This window comes from Echinops telfairi, unplaced genomic scaffold, assembly GCF_000313985.2.
Source record: "Echinops telfairi isolate 266 unplaced genomic scaffold, ASM31398v2 ScPeMD7_7424;HRSCAF=8462, whole genome shotgun sequence".
Classification (NCBI taxonomy): Eukaryota; Metazoa; Chordata; class Mammalia; order Afrosoricida; family Tenrecidae; genus Echinops; species Echinops telfairi.
The window spans coordinates 83,296,449-83,317,266 of record NW_022111324.1 but is presented as its reverse complement, the minus strand read 5'-3'; the positions used below and the strand labels follow the sequence as shown (position 1 = coordinate 83,317,266).

The 20,818-nt window shown below is 41.6% G+C and overlaps 1 protein-coding gene across 1 annotated transcript in view; it reads right to left on the bottom strand.

The window, feature by feature from the left end:
- GMDS (GDP-mannose 4,6-dehydratase) overlaps window positions 1–20,818 on the bottom strand; it is a 698,702-nt gene that overhangs the window by 655,708 nt on the left and 22,176 nt on the right. The window lies entirely within an intron of this gene.

Here is a 20,818-nt window from a genome sequence, read left to right as displayed (position 1 = left end):
GAATTTCATTTATCACGGTAGGGTCTAGAACCGATTAACCGCGATAAACAAGGGTTCACTGTACTGGGCATATAGCCTACAGAAGTAGGAGCCATGACACAAATTATGTTCTTCAAAGCATCATTCACAATAGTAAAACTATAGAAATAACAAGTGACCATCAAGATAAATGGATAAATGAACTATAGTATGTCACACAATGGAATACATTGTTAAAGAATGATGACTATGTGACACACTACAGAACATGGATGAACCTGGAGAACACTATGTTGAGTGAAACAAGTCAATCACAGAAAGACAAGTAATGCATGAAAACCAAGAAAAAGTTCATGCACAAAAAGAAACATTGTGAGTGGTTACCAGGGATAGCTAAGATGAGAGAGGGGCAGAGAGAATCACTAACTAGATAGTATACATGTATGAGGTTAAGTCAAACCCAGGATTGATGAACCTATAGACAAACAAGTCGAATAAGGGTTCCTAAGGGGTATGGTGGGGGAGAGGGCAAGAGGTGCTGATATCAAGGAGCTCAAGAAAGAAAAAAATGTTTGAAGCTGTTTGTGGTAGCAATACTGATTGATGTGATTGAACTATAGAATGAAATGATGTCTGGATTAGCTCCTAATGAAATGGTTTGAGGTAAAAAAAAGTATTGCTAAAAAGTAACAGCAATGTGGATTAAACAAATGTGATACTATTGTTCCTCAACATATCCTTCGGGTAAGTCTATATACTTCTGAAGGCAGCGCTTCCACCTCTCGCCCTTCCAAAAAAAAGATTCTGTGCTCTTTGATTAACACTACATCAAAACAGCAGTTGACATCCTGAGTTTAGGGAACAAAGAGAAGTCTGAAAGGGTAAGATCTGGGCTAGTGGGTGGATGGGCTAAAGTTTCCCAAGGAAATTCTCATTGCCAACCTTGAAGACTGAACAAGTGCATTGTGATAGAAAGAAATTCCTCAGTGCAATTTTCCTGGCCTTTTTCTCAACAATTAAGTTTCCAATTTTCTTAAAACGTCTTCTGAATAAGCCCCTTGATCGCATTGTTTCCTTCAGGAAAATTCAAGAAAGAGTAGTCAAAATCTTCTGACCTGGCTTCTCTGTCTTGAATCTAACTAGCCCGGCAGAGCCCCTGAGAAGCCATTGTATTCATTGGACCCTGTTCTTGAAGGCACACGAGTCCACCTAAGACAAGGTTAGTACGAGAGAATTTGTTTGCAGCTATCCATTGATCGAAGAGACATGTTTAAACACCTACACCCATCCATGTTAGGAATAGAAACCCTAGTAGCAATACTTTTGTATTTACTCTCACATTAACTTGGGTAAAGGTAAAGCCAATACACAGTAGGGGAGAGAGCAGTACAGTACGACCAAGGAAAAGGAAGACCCTGGGGGGTACCCAAGAGTAAAAGGCAGTAACAATAAGTATTACTCTATATATAATCCTAAAATAATACTATTAACAAATAATTTATGAGTGAATAAACAGGTAAACATGTAAGTGGAGATTGATAGGGGTGCTGTGATGTATTGAGAGTTCACCCACAGGCATGTACAGTTTTAGTAGAGGATATTTCTACATATAAATTTATATGTGCTGCAAGTATATTCAGGTGTGTGTGTGTGTGTGTTGTATTACAGCATACAGGCGACAAACTTAATAAAACTCAGGCATAACCAAACACCTTGAGAGGCTGAGCCCCCCGGGTTTGATGGCGTAAGACCATAGTCTTGGTGGATAGCTAGTCTTTGGGAGTATAATATCGTCCATAAAAACAATGTTCTACATCCTACTTTGGTGAGTAGCAACTGGAGTCTTAAAAATCTTGTGAGTGGCCATATAAGATTCAACTATTGGTCGCTTGTTGCCTAGAGCCAAGAAGAGTAAAGGAAATCAAAGGCTAAAGGAAATAATTCATCCAAAGGACTAATGGTACACAAACAACACGTCTACCAGTCCAAGATGAGAACACTATAGCACCCCACTAACATGACCAGCCAACCACTCTGATCAGGCACAATAAAAGGGCCAGGACAAAGTGGGAGAAACATATAGAACAAAATTCAAAAAAAAATTTTTTTTTAAGCCAGACTTTCTGGACTGAGAGAGATTGATAGATCCTTTGAGATGTGGCTCTTAGCTCTTAAATCTTGAAGGGGACCCATTGTCAGAGATTACCTTGCAGCCAAACAACAGAGAGGTCTATGAAGTAAACAATAACATCCCCGGAAAACATCCTTCTCAGAATCATCAACCAGACAAGACCAAAAAGTCAGCATTTTCCCAAAAACAAAGGTCGGAAGGTAAACTGTTAGGTGACCTCAAGTTGGCTCCAACGTATAGCAACCAAATGAAACACTGCCCAGTCCTCTGCCATCTTCATAATTGTTATTGTTTGGCTTTATTGTCGTAGCTACTAAGTCAATTCATCCCCCGAGGGTCTGCCTCCTTTATGCTGACCTTTACTTTACCAAATAGAGTGTCCTTCTGCAGGGACTGGTCTCTCCTGATAACATGTTCAAAGTACATGAGACACAGTCTCTTCTAAGGAGAATACTAGTGTACTTCCTCCAAAACAGATCTGTTTGTTCTGGCAGTCAATGGTACTTTCAATTGCCTGCACAAACACTATCATTAGAATGCATCAATTCTTCCTCATTCGTTGGGCAACTTTCACATGCATATGATTAAAAACATGATGGCTTGTATCAGGTACACCTCACTTTTCAAAGTGACAACTTTGCTAACTGACACCTAAAATAGGTCTTGTGTAGCAGATTTGCCAGTGAAAACCTCCAATTGTGAGGATTTTCATTTTCTTGACAGTGAGTTATAATCTAAACTGAAGGCTGTCATCTGTGATCTTCTTCTTCCAGTCTTGGTTCTCAACAAGCCAGGGGTGACATCTGCATAGTGTAAATTGTCAATGAGGCATCCTCCAATCCTTATGCCATGTCATTCAGTTCAGTTTCTCAGCAGAAGGCAAGGAGGGACAGGAAAGGAGGGGATTGCAACAGATGTCACAAAAGAAAATATGTATAAATTGTTGTATGGAAACTAATGTGCTCTGTAAAATTTAACTCAAACCACAACAAAATGTCCAAAAAGGAAGAGTACACCAATGTTCACTGCATAACTTTTCACAGGAATCAAAATGTAAAACCAACTAATTTGTCCATCAATAAATGAATGGATCTCCCTTCACCCCTTTCTCCGCAGTCCATCCCCCAGTGAGTAGGTTATATGTAGATCCTTGTAATCTGTTCCCCCTTTCTCCCTCACCTTCCCTCCACCCTCCTGGTATCGCCACTCTCACCACTGGTCCTGAGGGGTTCATCTATCCTGGATTCCCTGTGTTTGCAGTTCCTATTTGTACCAGTGTACATCCTCCGGTCCAGCCGGATTTGTAAGGTAGAATTGGGATCATGATAGTGAGGCAAGGGGTAGGGGGAGGAAGCATGATAGTGAGGTGGGAGGTGGGGGGAGGAAGCATTCAAGAACTTGAGAAAAAGTGTATGTTTCATCGTTGCTACACTGCACCCCGACTGGCTCATCTCCTCCCCGCAGCCCTTCGGCAAGGGGATGTCCAATTGCCCACAGATGGACCCTGGGTCCCCACTCCACAGTCCCTCTTATTCACAATGCTATGATTTATTTTTGGTCTTTGATGTCAGATGGTGTAAGATATGACAAAATAATAATTTATAAATTATCAAGGGTTCATGGGGGGGGGGAGCAAGAAGGGAGCGGAAAAATGAGGTGCTGATACCAAGGGCTCAAGTAGAAAGCAAATGTTTTGAGAATGATGAGGGAAACAAATGTATAAAAGTGCTTGACATAATGGATGGATGGATGGATTGTGATAAGAGTTGTATGACCCCCAAAAAAATGATTAAAAAAAACAAATGGATCAACTGTGACATATACATACAATGTTAGAGAGAAATAAAGCTCTGAAGCAAGCCACAACATGGACAAAGCTTGTAATCATCATGCTGAGCAAATCAAATTACTATTAAAAGGACAAATACTGTGATCTCACTTAAATCAAACCAAAAGCCAAATTCAATGCCATCGAGCCAATGCCAACTCATAGTGAGCCTATAGGACAGGTTAGAAGTACCCCTGCAAATTTCAGAGACTGTCACTTTTGACGGGAGTAGAAAGTCCCGTTGTTTCCCCGTTCCATGGGTGGTTTCGAACTGCAGACCTTGAGGAATGCAGTCCAATGGATAACCACTGTGCCACAAGGGCTCCCTCTTACTTATCCGGGGGGGTTCAAAAATTCATGGAAAAATGGAATTAAAAGACAATAGAATTTTTCCAAACTTTTTGAAACTTCGTCATATAACAAATAAAATACAGGTGGGCTTCAAAAAATGGGTGGGGAAATTCCATTCTGTTTTAAATCCATGTTTTCACGATCTTTTTGAAGCCCCCCCACCCTTTTTTTTTTTTGGAAGCCCTTTTTAATAGCGAATCTGGATATTATCCACGGTTGTGGGGGAATTCAATTTAGCAGGCTTTGAGCTTTTGTTCATGGTGGGGAAATACATGGAAAAAGGTAAGCAACAGTGGAGGCACAACATGAGAAAGGATAATCAATGTTACTCAGCTATACATATGAACACTACATTGTAAATGGTTTTGTATGAATTTGTCTGTTATCACATTGTAAAATAAACTTAAAAAATGTTTTAAACCTATGAAATAACCTTCTTGGGAGAAGTAGAGCCAGAGTGCTCCTTAGATGCAGCGATGGTGAGACTTCATCTTGCATACTTTGGACATGTCAGGAGAGACCAGTCCCTGGAGAAGGACATTGTGCGTCGTAAGTGGAGGGGCAGCAACAATGGGCTCAAGCCTGGGAACAATTGTGAGACGCAGGACCAGGCAGTGTTTTGTTCTGTTGTGCACAGGGCCACTATGGTCAGAAGCAACTCAATGGCATCTAACAAAAACAACATGAAAGAAGCACTTAAAAACTCCATATCCTCATCTTCATTTAAGGAAATATGGCTAGCTGAGATTGAGGCAATCCAGCTCTGAAAACACCCCAAGTGGGGACAGCTTCTGGCACACATATGAATCGAATACATCACCCGGTCCCAAGGAACACAGATACTTTCCTCAATGAACTCTCAGGCTCAAGCTCGGAAATCCTTACGTCACTTCAGGACCAGTGTTCTGGGTTTCTATTGCCTTGGGTTTTCAATAAGTGGGTAACAGTAGCGCAGAACCATGAATGTTTCCACTCAAACTCACTGCCATTGAGCCAATTCTGACTCAAGGGGACCTGTAGATCAGAATAGACCTACCCCGTGGGTTTCAAAAACGAAATCTTAGAGGGAGTAAAAAGCCTACTCTTTCTCCCTGGAGCAACTGATGGTTTCAAATTGCTGACCTTGCGGTTAGTCGCCCAAAGCACACCCACTACAGTGGCACCGGGCTCCCAGTGCTGTGTAAAAATAACAAGAAATAAAGATGCTCAGCAGTCACAGACTCACCAACGCCCACACTGCTTATAAAATGCACTCCTCACCTGATAACCTAAAAATGGCCTTGATTTTCTTGTTGCTGTTGCTGTTGCTGTTTTGTTTTCTTTTGTTGTTATGTTTCACTTTGCTTGGTTTTTGTGTTTATTATTGTCTCTGCATGTCTATCTAGATAAGTTAAAGGGGATAAACAATCCAGAGGAGAAAACAACAGGACCAACCGAATGTTCCGGAGGAGGTGGGGAAAGGGGAGGGTGCTAACAAACCCAGGGACAAGGGAAAAACAAATGATCAAAAATTGATGGCAAGGAGGGCATAGGATGGGGGCGGGGGAGCTTTAACAAGTGCAATGTGGCTGAGAGGAATTACAGAAACCCGAATGAAGGTCAAACATGATAGTGGGACAAGAGGAAAGTAAAAAGAAATAGAGGAAAGAACTAGTAGGCAAAGGACATTTATAGAGGTCTAAATATAGGCATATACAAATGTAAATACATTTATATATAACAAGAGAGGAATTGATCTATGTACACACAGTTATATGTTAAGTATTAAGGCACCACATGGACATTGGGCCTCCACTCAAGTACTCCCTCAATGCAAGAACATTTGTTCTACTAATCCAGGATTATGTGATGCTCACCTTCCCTGACACGATTGCTGAAGACAAATGGATGTATAAGCAAATGTGGTGAAAAAGCTAATGGTGCCCGGTTATCAAAAGATATAGCGTCTGGGGTCTTAAAGGCTTGAAGATAAACAATCAGCCATCTAGCTGAGAAGCAACAAAGCCCACATGGAAGAAGCACACCAGCCTGTGTGATCACGAGGTGTCAATGGGATCAGGCATCAAAGACCCAAAACAAAACCAAAGAATCATCTCGATGTGAATGAGGGGAAAGGCAAAGCCCATCTATAGTTAATTGGACATCTCCTTTCAGAAGAGTCACAAGGAAGAGAGGAGCCAGTCAAGGTGCAGTAGAGCACTGACAAAACACACAACTTTCCTCTAGTTCTTTAATGTTTCTCCCCTCCCCCACTATCATGATCCCAATTCTAACCTTACAAATCTGGCTAGACCAGAACATGAACACTAGTACAGATAAGAGCTCTCAACACAGGGAATCCAGGAGAGATAAACCCCTAAGGACCAATAATGAGATAAGGAGAGTAGCCATACTAGGAGGGTAAGGGAAGTGGGGAGGGGATCACAATGACTGACATATAAGCCCCTCCCAGGGGGATGGACAACAGAAAAGTGGGTGAAGGGAGATAATGGTTGGCGTAAGACATTGAAAATAATAATAATAATTTATACATTATCAAGGGTCCATGAGGAAGGGAGGGGGGCGGGAGGGAGGGGAAAAGAGGAACTGATACCAAGGGCTCAAGTAGAAAGAAAATGTTTTGAAAATGATGATGACAACATGTACCAATGTGCTTGACTGAATGGATATAGGTATTGATTGTGATAAAAGCTGTAAATAAAATGAATAATAATGTAAATAAATAAAATGATTAAAATTATTTTAAAAGGGTGGGGGGCTCACATCAAAGAATTCAAGAAGAAAGAAAATGTTTTGAAACTGATTGTAGTAGCAATTGTACAATTGTGCTTGAACTATTTGAATTAAGGAATGTTACGACATCTGTAAGAGCTTCCAATAAAATGATAAATTTTTTTTTAAAGCCTTTATTTTAAACGATGGCAAGTAATTCTAGTGGGGGGGCAGGTTTTTTCTTTCCTTTTGTTTCAAATATCCTTCGATGACAAAATGAAAACACTATGGTCCTACATAAACCCAGAATTAATTTATATTTGGGGACAGGGTGGATTTTTTCTAGTAAAGAAAACCTGCAAATCTCTAGGACATAGAGCAAAATGTCCCTTTCCAAATGTAGCATTTTACATTTCCTTAATTCTGTGACTAGAGCCCTGGTGGTGTATTTGCCAACCACCAGATTGGTGGTTGAAACCCACCAGCAGCAGAGTAAGACGAGACTTTCTACTCCTGTAAAGAGTGCACTGCCATCGAGTCAGTTCTGACTCACAGAGACCCCATAAGGCAGGGTCGAACAGCCCCTGTGGGTTTCTGAGACTAATTATTTATAGGAGTAAAAAGTCTCATCTCTCTCCGTTGGAGAAGCCGGTGGTTTCAAACTGCTGACCTTGCAGTTAGCAGCCCAATCAATAACCTACTATGCTACCAGGACTCCACAATGCTCAACAGACTGTAGTAAACAAAATTATAGTGGTGATAGTCTGTAAACTACCAAGTATATATGAAGGGGCTTCAAAAAAGTGTAGAGTAGCTATTCATTATCGTTAATTCCATTTTTCCACAAATTTTTGAAAGCCCTTTGTACACTCTTCTTCTTTTCTAACAAAATCACCAACATGTTTATCCACCCCCTCCCCAGCAGAGCTCAGTCCAAAATCTTGAGCAATGAAAATCAGTCTTGAACTGGCAAGTCCACTTGCCAATGGCTAAGTTACGAATGGGCCTAAGTCCACACAAAGCAGTAAGACAGGAAAGGAAGCCTGACGGGGCACTTGAGGATGGTTTCCTCATTCCTAGGAGCGAGAGGAAGTCAAAAGGGACACAGAGGAGGCTGCTCTTCTCCTAAACACACCATGCCGGATACCACATCTGGAAATGTTGGCCATCATTTGCCACCAATTACATCACAGGTAGCTTATTTTTTATGAAGCACTTAACAACAACGGTGGGGGGGGGGGGCGGGCGGAATCAGTTACACTGAGCAACCCTGCGTGTCAGAAGAGAGGTGCACCAGAGGGTTTCAAAGGCTGTCTTGTCTCCAGGTCTTTCTTGCAAGACAGCTCTGTGAGTGAACTTAAACCTCCAACCTTTTGGCTAAGCACAGAGCAGAGGACTACCTGGAATACCTTTTCATTTGTTTTCTTATTGATTATTAGGAGCCCAGGTGGAGCGGTAGGTTAAACGCTAGGCTGCTAAATACAAGGTTTGCGGTTCAAAATCACCAGCTACTCCGTAGGAGAAAGATGAAGCTGCTGGTAAATCTTTCTGGCAGATTGACAGCCTCAGAGACCCTCTAGAGCAATTCTCCTCTCTGCTCTAGGATTACAATAAGTCTGGAAGGCAATGAATTTGCTTGTGATTTCTTCCCTCTGCCACGATCCAGGAGAGGGAAAAAGAAAGGTTCTCTTTGGCATGCATATGTAATGTCCCCTACATGAATCAACTCCTACATTCACTCCTCAGCATAGGGTCTGAACATAGATGGCACACACAAAATTTTTGTTGAAAAAGTAATTAAAATAATCTCATTCCACAGCAAGGCTAGGTAACACAATCTCAGTTTTTTTTTCAAACAACATCAGATTGTTTTAAATGCATGTAATATCATCTTCAATTACCCCTTTTCCTGCTGTTGTGGTCAGCATTTTAAGCTTTTAGACAAGGCAAATTCAATCATCTGTCCCACACATTTTTCAGTCAGGGCTTAAGTCAAAGGGTGTTCAAGTAAACTGCAATAATTATTTCAGCAAGACCACTCCTGTGAAAATTATCAGCGGGGATCATTTTAAAACATATAATGGGCATGTAAGCAGAAAACCACAATCTCTACCTAAAGTGGCTATGAGTCAGAATTGATGTGATAGCAATGGTTTCAGGTTCTTGTTTGTTTCTTATGTTTTATTGTCTTGTTTTTGTTACTTTGTTGTTGTTGCTTTTTTGTGTTTGTTTGTTTTTAATCTCTAAAATCAAAGTCACTGGGGGGCACAAACAGTGATCACTTGACCACCAGCTGAAAGGTTGATTGTTTGAACCCACCCAGAGGCTTCTTAGAAGACAGGCCTACCCCTCTGCATCCAAAGATGACAGCTTTGAGATCCCAATGGGGTAGTTGCATCAACAGACATGGGTAACGATGAATCAGAACAGACTCAATCTCCACTTACACTACCAATCCTAATATCAAACACACAATTAATGAAAAGGAGCACTAATGAAACAAGCATTCATGCAACAAGCATTAATGAAAAGGAGTCCAGAAAATTGCTATAGAATTCTAAGCTCCCATAAAACATTTATTTCATTTCAAGTAAAATAAGGCCACCAAGTTTTCAACTTATAATCTTTGCAGGTAAGCTAACGTGGGAACTAAAATTAAGTCCTCTTGCAAGTGATAGTATATAACTATCTATCAGTTCTCCCATTTTAATTACCTAAAATTTACCTAAAACTGTCAACAATTAGTAATAATTTTGACACTTAATTCAACTAAGTAGATAAAAAAGTATTATGTGGGAAATTTTAATGTTTTTTTTTCAAAGCTATGTATTTCTTTTTTTTTTTTAAACATTTTATTAGGGGCTCATACAACTGTTATCCCAATCCATACACACATCAATTGTGTAAAGCGCATTTGTACATCATTCTCAAAATATTTTCTCTCCACTTAAACCCCCGACATTAGGTCCTCATTTTTCCCCTTCCTCCCCACTCCCCCCTCCCTCATGAGCCCTTGATAGTTTATAAATTGGTATTTTGTCATATCTTGCCCTGTCCGACGTCTCCCTTCACCCACTTTTCGGTTGTCTGTCCCCCAGGGAGGAGGTCACATATAGTTCCTTGTAATCGGTTCCCTCTTTCCTACCCATTCTCCCTTTACCCTCCCTGTTTCGCCACTCACACCACTGGTCCTGTAGGGCTCATCCGCCCTGGATTCCCTGTTTTTCCAGTTCCTATCTGTACCAGTGTACATCCTCTGGTCTAGCCAGACTTGCAAGGTCGAATTCGAGTCATGGTAGTGGGAGCGGGGAGGAAACATTTAGGAACTAGAGCAAAGTTGTATTTCTCATCATTGTTACATCGCACCCTGACTGGCTCATCTCCTCCCCGAGACCCCTCTGCAAGGGGATCTCCAGTGGCCTACTAATGGGCTTTGGATCTCCACTCCGCACTCCCCCCATCATTAATGCCTGCTTTCTTTGTTTGTTTTTTTATTTAGAATCTGTATTACATTTATCTGTAATGAAATTGATTAAAAGGGGTCACTAAATGTGACATTTGTTGATGACGAAAAGTTATAGTACTTCAGACACAACTTTTTTAAACATCTGGCTCAATTCTAAAATAGCAATGCCTCAATTCCTTAAAGGACCATGATGTTATTTTCTGGTTGCAAAAGTTAGATTCAAGAAAGTTAAGTAGGAAACATATAAACATGTTGACACTTTAGAATTCTCAGAGTATAGATAAAACACAGTTTCAGGTGTTTCTTGGCCTTTGGGCTAACATCAGGATAAAACAGTTTCAGCCAAAGCACTTGCAGGATAGCTATTTTGAAGGATTGTGACTGAGGAGAAAAAATGAAAATGCAACAGACAAAAATTTCAAGAACACTGTAACAATTTTAGATAACAATGCAAATTATAGAATACACCTTATACACTGAACACTCCAGATACACTTAAACCGAGTGTCTCCTCCGGAAATTGTATACCCCAACCCCATGTTTGGCAAGGAAATAAAAACTTAATTAAAGACTATAACTGCAAGAGAAAAACAGCGTTGGTGTCCTTTGGGTTAAGATGCCCTGCTTCCGCATTCTCTATCCATTTATAAGCCTTTTCAGTGATAACCAAAGGTATGCTAACTTTCTGAACTAAATTAGAAATATTGAATGTATTACTTGAGACTAACCTTAATTTCATCCTATACTCCTGCAACTCAGTACAGATTTTGATTAGAAGGTCGTAAGAGTAAGTTGTCGCATTCTTTAAAAAAAAAAAGGCATTTTTTTCCGAATAATTTGTTCATTAAAACTCATCCTTCTTCCTCGCCCCCCCAAAAAGCTTAAAGATCGTCTTTTAAAAAAATAATTCACTCTGTTTGCTCCTGTCATTTTGTAACTTCCCTTCCGTAAGGTTGCTCCCTCTCCAGCTAACTTGAGAATCTCAAAGACAGGGAACTCAAAATGACCCTGCTGAACAATTTTTATTTCCAAAAGTTTGGAACTCAATAAAGGGAACGGGGCTCTCCCTGTCCATCTCTGATCACAGTATTAGAAACCATAAAGTTTTAGTCAAAAGCAAAGCTCATCATAAGGGGTATCATTCAGGAAAGTAAGTCAGACAGACTTGGCCCAAGAGTGCTTTAAAAGACTTCGCAGGAGGGAGTCCCTTCAGTGCACCAGTCAGCGAGCACAGGAGAAGCCCTGCAGCTCTAAATTCAGTTGTCAGCTGCTCATTAATACGCCACTCACTAACTCATCCTGGAGCCTTAGGGCTGTGCAGCAACTTGAACTTCAATTGTCTTCCTTTGTATAACAAAAACAATGGTCTTGACAAAGCAGTTGTAGGAACTAAATGGTATATTTGATGTGAAATCACTTTGAAGAAGAAGAGCAAACAAGAAATTAACTTTGTCATAAGGGTACCAAAAGACAGTTGTATACCACGGGACAGGGAGTGGTGGACACTGATAGGGGTATTAAAAAAAACACACACACACACAAAACACTACCACTGAGTCAATTCTCACTCATAATGACCCAATCGGGCAGGGTAGAACTACTCTGGTGGGTGTCCATGAGTGAAACTCTGTACAGGCCTAGAAAACTTCCTCATTCTCCTGCAGAGCAGCTGGTAGTTTTGAATTGCTGACCTTGAAGTTAGCAGCCCAATGCATAACACTAAGCCACCAGGACTCCTGGCAATGCATACATAGAGTCAAAAGGACAAATGCAGGAGACCTAGGACTGACTGCTGAGCGGTTCTCAAGTATGGATGCTGACAAGGGAAGAAAAGCCACTGAAAAACTAAACCTGGATGTAGCGCATCAAAGGATTTCTAGTCAGAGATAGGAAAGAACCAGAAGAGGCCACAGCATCCAAGAAAAGATATTCACAACCGTTTTTTGCTCCCTGACCCCCACCCCCTGGTTATTTTTGATGATGAGAAAAATAGCACTGGATATAATGGGCACAGCTTAACCAAGGTAAACACGGTTACTGAAAGGTACATGTTTACTTGGGAGCATGGTCTGCAAAAAGCCAAACCACACCTCTACCAAAGCCATCTCTGTGACCGCCCCTTCCCAACAGAGCAAATAAACCCTGCTTCCTCTCTGGGACACTTCACTTCTTGCTCGGGACCCTCTATCTGGCTTGCCTTGATGTGACCTCTCATTCTTGAGACATGAGTTTCACCCCATTTGCTGACCAGATTTCACCCACTTCCACAGCTTTATGGATAAGAAGCATCTTCCTGATGGATATCTAAACCTCAGATTAGGAGCTGACCATTACCCACAACCATGTCAGTCATTTCTTGAAGGCTTCATGAGTCCTGTAAGGTGTGGCAGCAAACTAAAGGACCTTGAGACATGAGGGAACATGTGAAAGGGAATAAGCTGAGCTCAGTATTTACCACTGCCCTTACAAGAGTCCTGGTGGTGCTGTGGGTTAGGCATGCACTGTAAGTTCAGCTGTCTCAGCCCACCAGTTAGTTGCTCCTCGGGAGACAGATGAGGCTGCCTGGTCCAGTCAAGATTTATAGTGTTGGCAACTGTATGCAGTGGTTCTATTCTGCTTGGTAGGTCCGATATGAATCAGAATCCACTTGATGGTAGTGACTTTGTTATTTTTGTTTTGATCTTAATATGCATGGCACAGGCATCCATAAACGTGCCTGTGTCTCACACTATGCTCAAAGCTCTAGGACCAAACCACAGTGGAAGACAGGAATAGTAGAGCTGTCACTACTGCCCTCAGGGGAACGGCCGGCACTGGAAGCTGTGCATAAGCAGCTCAGCAGTGGGGAATGACAGTGATAATTGGATGCCAGTTTCTTTGAAGCCAGCATGTGATACATATAGTCTCCTTCTGCTGTAAGCCTTCTAAACTTCTGTCTTTACCTCTCATCTGACTCTTGGCCTCCTCGTCCTCTCCCCTTCTGCTATCCACCCCAACCCCACTTGGAGAGGTAGATGACTTGTATGCCAATTTGAATGTTTATAAAAATGTAGGCGTGCAATCCAACCTGTCAATCAGGAGACAGCCTGACGATGTCTCCTGGAGGATGGAGCCTTTTTATAAGCAGGGAATCTAGGAACCTCCCCTCACTCTCTGCTCCTTCACCTTTCCGCTCGGTGGGATTCTGCTGCCCAACCTGGGAGCTTTGGCATCCTGCCATGTTCCCACTGACCTGGGATCCACGTGATTCTGCACCCACCAGCCTCTGATTTTCCTGATTCACTTGTCTGCATCATCATCCTGCAGCTATGTGAGTCTAAAGAGGAATTTATGGACTAGTCTCGGACTTACAGACCTGAGTTGGAGTGGGCTGGGATATGTTCTTGACATATAATGACTTCTTATTATACAGCTCATTCTTACACATAGCTGAGTGACACTGGATTTGTTTCTCAAGACAAGCTGGCAGAACCCACCCACCATATAAAATATCTCCTGCCCTCTGTTTTCTTATCTCTCTGAGACTTTATCTCTCCTTACCTCAATGTCTACTACCCTACGAACCATACGTGTGCTAGCCTGCATAGATTTGTAATAATGTTTGCATTTATTAGATGATACTTTATATTTGAGATTTGTTGTTTCATTTTAAAGGCAATATATATAACTTCATTACCTTACTTTTGAACTAAGCCTTTTACTGGAGAGAGACATGAGAATGGTCTTCCAATCAGAGTAAGGATATAAAAATTTTACCAACAGCTTATAAAGTGATGATACACTTGTGAGGATTAAACACACAATGATTTTAGCACACATAGGACCTACACATGTACACAGCAGCACTCAGTCTGTGGGAGCTACTGTTATTACTCCTTGCAGTATTTACATTATGTTTACATTATTCCTCATGAGTAAAATAGCTCTCTGTTAATAATCAAATTTTCACAGCATTTTAATACCCATAAGGTTAGCTCTACCACCCTTATAACTATACTCTGAGATCATACTTTCAGTCCTAGAATGGAAATTAGCACTTTTTTACCCATCTCAGAATACAAAATATTAATGTCATCTTAAGATTTATCCTTCCACGGGATAAACACCTCGATATATTGAAATATGTATATTGTAATTTTGAGGGTTTTTAAAAATATTTTAATATATGTATATTTTTCAGCAGTTCAAACCCACCAGTCATTCCATAGGGGGAAATGAGGCAGTCAGCTCCCATAAAGATTCAGAGCAGTGGTTCTCAGCCTTCCTAATGCCACGACCCTTTCATACAGTTCCTCAGGTGGTGGTGACTCAACCATTGGAAATATGTGTTTTCCGATGGTCTTCCGCCACCCCTGTGAAAGGGTCATTCAACCCCCAAAGGGGTCTCCACTCACAGGTTGAGAACCGCTGATTTAGAGTCTTGGAAACCCAAAAGGGCAGCTCTACTTAATTCTATAGGGTCATTGTGGGTCAGAATCAACTCAATTGCAGTAGGTGGAAATAGTTTTTAATACCTTCAAATAATAAATATCATAGCATATATTACAAGTTTGTCCTGTGTCAACAACCCTGGGATTAAATGTTAATTGTCCTCATTCTAGAAGTGAAGAAGCAGAGGTTTGTAGACAGAAAGTAAACTCAAAGTCACAAAATCCTATCAAGAGACTCTATCCTTTGTATCACACCAGGCTGCTCTACTCATTCTGCACAACTTTCATTAGCCACACTTCTCCTGTTAATCTATCACAAGAGGTGTGAGACTAGCCACCTTCTTTAAGAGAACATGCAACTCACTTAACTCTCCTCTATAGTAAGTCCACCCACACAGGGACCCAAGCTACATTTGGGAATGTCTCTCAGGGGATAAACTTTAAATTGCTCCTGACTCCAAACCACCACAGGGCTGGCCTTGTCTGAGCTCAGAAGTCTTCTGATATATGTGACCTCTCTCCTTTATAAAGTTGAAATTCATATCAATTCTCTTAAGAGAGGCAGTAAGGCCTAATGGCATACTGGATTATGTGCTGGACTGCAGATGGCAAATTCAGCAGTTCAAAGCCACCAGCCACGCCACAGGAGAAGTTGAGGCTGTCTGCTCCTTTAAGGATTTAATCTCAAAAACCCAAGGGGGCAATTCTATCTGCCTCACAGGTCCTCTATGAATCAAAATAGATTCAGTGGCAATAGATTAGGTCTGGGTAGGGACACTGTGCCTGAGCAATCCATCGGTTCATTTTCTTCAAAGATCATAAACTGTGTTTGCAGTTTCATTCCTCTCTGTGTGATGGTTGCATTAAAGCTTGAAGATGACACTGTGACCTTCCACCCTAGGTCCCTTGGCTTTCCTCTGGTCTGCGCTTTAGAATTCCTGTTGTCATTTTTAAAGTCACAATGGACACCTCCACTGGGCTCCAATTGCATTTTTATCTTGCTCTATGAAAACATGTTCCTCCAAATACAATATTACATTATTTAAAAGAGTGCCATACAAAATGTTATTTTAACAAAATCATTTCACAAAGAACTTCTAATTCCAAAATGACCTTAGGGAATTGTACAAAATGAGCAAAAGAAATAATTAGAAACGCGTGTCCTCAATATAAGTGTTGCTGTTAGCTGCTGTTGAGTCGGTGCCAAAGCCCGGCAATCCCAGCTACAGCAGAAGGAACGGTGGCCAGTTTTGCATCATCTTCACAATGGTTGGCTGCTTGAACCCATTGTTGCAGCCACTGTGTATTTTGAGTGTCTTCCAACTTACAGGATTCACCTTCCAGCCCTACAACAGACAATACTCTGTTGTGATTTGTGGGGGTTTTCAGTAGCTGATTTTGGAAGTACACCTCGAAACCTTCCTTTCCAGTCTGTCTTGGTCAGAAAATGCCACTGAAACCAGCCACTGGTAATGGAGATATAGGTGGTATAGCTTCCAGAATCACACAAGGCACCATTGACAAACTGACAACAGGTGATAGTCTCATTATAGTAGTACCAAACAAAAAAAGAAAACAAAACTATAGGGGGACAAAAATAGAAAATGAGATCTTTCAGAATGTGCCAGGCAGCACAGAGGATAAAGAAACACAGCCATCCTGCAGCCCCTGCGGACAGGGCAGCAGGGAACTCTGGGCTTCCCTCTCGGAGGCAGCAGGTGGTTCCAAAGAGAACAGGAGAGCTGCAGGGCCATGAAGGAAAGGGCTTTCTCAAATAAGAAAGAAAAAACTATACAATAGTTTCTCCTAAATGAGTTTCCAAGACTGTCCAGCTTGCTCGCATGGAGCTGATTTACAGGAAGCATGTAATGTGCTCAGGTTTGCTAAGTGACAATGTTGGCACTGTCCCAGAATCACAACATTAGAGCTGTGAGGGTCTCAAGAGATTGCAGGTCAGCACTGCCCAAAAGGATCATGCTCTGAGCGTGAGTCTTGGCGTTCTTGGGGTTTGCTCTGGCTTTCTTGTTAATCTGACCACACATCTCACTTCCCCTTGAGTACAGAATCTCTCTCTGGTGATTACAAACTCTTTCCCCGTGATGTGATCACTGATTCCTCAATTTCAAAATACTCCCAAACTTCTGTTTTCCTGGCAACAGAGGCTCCCATTCATGCTGCTTCCCTCAGACCTTGGGCCATTTATCTACCACAGGGCCGTTGGCCCCACCAGGTGCAAATGCAAATGTGAACACAACAAAGGACTGGGAGGTATCTCTAGTCTGTTCAAGACGACAGACAGGTAAAAAGTGCTCACAGTATAAGGGTACAGCATTGCCAGTCAATTGGGAACAAGAAGAGGAAATGCTTTATTGCATGGAAAGATCAGGAAAGGCTCTCTGCAGCAATCCTATGAGAGCTGAGCAATTGACAGGTAGCAGTCCCAGGAGCCAGTGGATCCCACAGGGTGCTTGGGGATAATCTGGGCAGAGATAAGAACATGGGCTCCAATTTGAAAATGGGTAAAGGGCATGAAGAAACATGTCACCAATGAAGACATTCAAGCAGTCGGCAAACACAGGGAAAGATGCTCATGATCATTAGCCATCAGACAGATGTAAATGAAAACTACAATGAGATACCCTCTCCACCCAGCAAAAGCAGCACTGATTAAAAAGAAAAGCTAAACAATAATGGCAAAAAAATCCCGCACAAAACCACAAATGGTGGTAAGGAAATTGGAACCCTTATTCATTGCTGGTGGGATTGAAACACTTATTCACGGCTGGAGAGTAAAGAAGGGGAGTGCCAACAAACCTAGGGACACAGGAAGAGCAAGTATTCTAAAATTGATGGCGAGGAGGGCACAGGATGCCTGGTGGGGCTTGATCAAGTGCAATGTAGCCGAGAGGAATTACTGAAACCTGAATGAAGGTCAAATATGACAGTGGGACAAGAGGAAAGTAAAAGGAAATAGAGGAAAAAACTAAGAGGCAAAAGACATTTAGAGAGGTCTAAAAACGGACATGTACATATGTAAATATATTTATATATAACAATAGGGAAATAGAACTATGTGCATATGTTTATATGGTAAGTATTAAGGTAGCAGATGGACATTGGGCCTCCACTCAAGTACTTCCTCAATGCAAGAACACTTTGTTCTAATAATCCGGCATTCTGTGATGCTCACCTTCCCAATACAATCATTGAAGACAAATGGGTGCATAAGCAAATGTGGTGAAGAAAGCTGATGATGCTGGCTATCAAAAGATATAGCGTCTGAGGTCTTAAAGGCCTTGAAGGTAAACAAGTGGCTATCTAGCTGAGATGCAACAAAGCCCACATGCAGGAAACACACCAGCCTGTGTGATCAAAGACCCAGAACAAAAAATCATATTGATGTGAATGAGGAGGAGGGCAGAGTGGAGACCCAAAACCCATCTGTGGGCAATTGGACATCCCCTTACAGAAGAGTCATGGGGACGAGATGAACCAGTCAGGGTATAGTATAGCACCGAAGAAATTCACAACTTTCCTCTAGTTCTTTAGTACTTCCTCGTCCTCACTATTTTGGCCCAAATTCTACCTTACAAATCCTACTAGACCAGATGATGTATACTGGTACAGACAAGAGCTCGGAAGACAGGGAATCTAGGACAGATAAACCCCTTAGGACCAATAATGAGAGTAGCAATACCAGGAGGGGAAGGGGAAAGTGAGGGGAGATCACAATGGTGGACATATAACCCCCTCCCAGGGGACAAACAACAGAAAAGTGGGTGAAGGGAGACAGCGATCAGTATAAGACTTGAAAAAAACAATACAAATTATCAAGAGTTCATGCACAAGGGAGGGAGGAGGGGGGAAATGAGCTGATACCAAGGGCTCAAGTAGAAAGAAAATGTTTTGAAAATGATGATGGCAACATAGGTACAAATGTGCTTGACATGATGGATGTATGTGTGGATTGTGGTAAGAGATGTAAGAGCGCCCAATAAAATGATTTTTTTTTAAAGAAAGAAAGAAAAATAGTACAAATGCTATGGAAAACAGCACGACAGTTCCTCCAAAAACTAGAAGTAAAATTACCTTATGATCCTACAACCCCAATTCCTAGGTATATGAGGGGGTACCCCCCCAAAAAAAACTGAGTCTTTTTTTCAAAGCTATGTAGTTAAGATTTTGAACAAAATGATCTTATCAACTTCAAAGTACTGTCCATTACATATATACATTTGTCGAATCTGAAATTCCATTCTTTTTTTTTGAAATTCCATTCTTAGAAACATTTTTCACACTTATTTGTTTGGATGGCTGACAACACTTCCCTCATTTTTTACTTCACTTCTTCTACATCCTCAAATTGCTGTCCTTTCATGTCCCTCTTCATTCACAGAAACAAAAAGAAGTCACACAGAGTGTGAGTAAGGTGCGTGGGGCAAGAGAGGCAAGCAGTTTATTGCCCTAAATTGATGCACTGCGATGGCTACATGAGCAGGTGCATTGTCATGGTGGCAAAAACAGTTCCCTACCCGCCACAAATCAGGCCTTTTTTGTTGCACACTGTTACTCAATCTTCTCAGAATCTCTAAATAGAAAGACTGATTAATAGTCTCAACTAGTAGAATGAACTCCAAATGCACTACCCCCCACACATCAAAAAAACAAATGAGCATCGTCTTTAGCTTTGATTTCACTTGAAGAGCTTTTTTGGGGGCGAGGTGATGATGGCTTCTTCCACTGGCTTGACTGATGTGTGCTTTGGGGGTTGTAAGAATAGCACAGCACCATGTTTTGTCACCAGCAATGACCTTGGGAAAAAGTCTGGGTCACTTTGGAGCTCTTCTTTCAAAGCACAGCATGTTTCCTCTCAATGCCCTTTTTTCTGGTCAGTCAGAACCTGAGGCACAAATTTCACAGCAACCCTTCTCATTCCCAAATCTTCCATTAAAATTCCCTGAACTGAGCTCCAAGATAGTCCAGATAACTTCCCCATCTCTTTACTGGCCCGTCGTCAGTCTTCGAGCACAAGTACATGACTTTTGTTGGCATTTTCGTCCATTTGGAAAGTTGACGATGTCCAGAACGAGGTTTATCATCAATCAACATTTCCCTTTTTTTAAAACAAGAAAAACGCTTGTACACCTCAGTTTTTCCCATAGCACTGTCCTTGTAAGCTATATTTAATACCACCACCATTTCTGCAGCATTTTTCCCAAACAGGAAACAAAATTTCACAGCTGCATACTGCTCTCTTAAATTGGCCATCACACACACAAAAATGAGGTTCCAGCAAAACTGCTTTTCTGGAAAAATTCACTGTGACCAGACAGAATCTTCCCAGGTGACACCACTGGGTGTACTAACTCAGAGCGAGTTGCTCAATGTTCGCCTAGCAGGAAAAATGTGTACTACTAAAGCTCTGCCCAATGGAGCTTTTTTCCAGTTTTTTTTGGCTACCCCTCATCATCATCATCTCACTTCCACTGAGTCAATTCTGACTCATCAGGACCCTATAGGATAGTGTAAGACTAGCTGTGGTAGTTACATAATAGCATGACAATTTGAGGGTATTATGAGTGAAGCGGAGCAGTCTAGCCTGTCAATCAGGTCAGAGCCTAAGATGCCTTTGTGTGGGTGTGGCCTTCTCATAAGGATTCTGGGGACTTCCTCTTTTTTCCCCCTGGAGGTGGACCATCTTTGCCTAGGTCTTCCTGCTGACTGACAAGCCAGTTAGTTCTGTGTGGCTACTGCAGTGAATTTTAAAACCTAGGCACAGAATTTAGAACGCTGTGGGGAAGATAGTTGTTGTCAGAATTAATAAGGAATGGCGAGTGAAGGCTTGTCTGACCTCTGACTCACGGGATTCTGCCTCGGAAGCCAGAGGAGGTCAGATGTGGCCATTTCTTCAATATACTAAG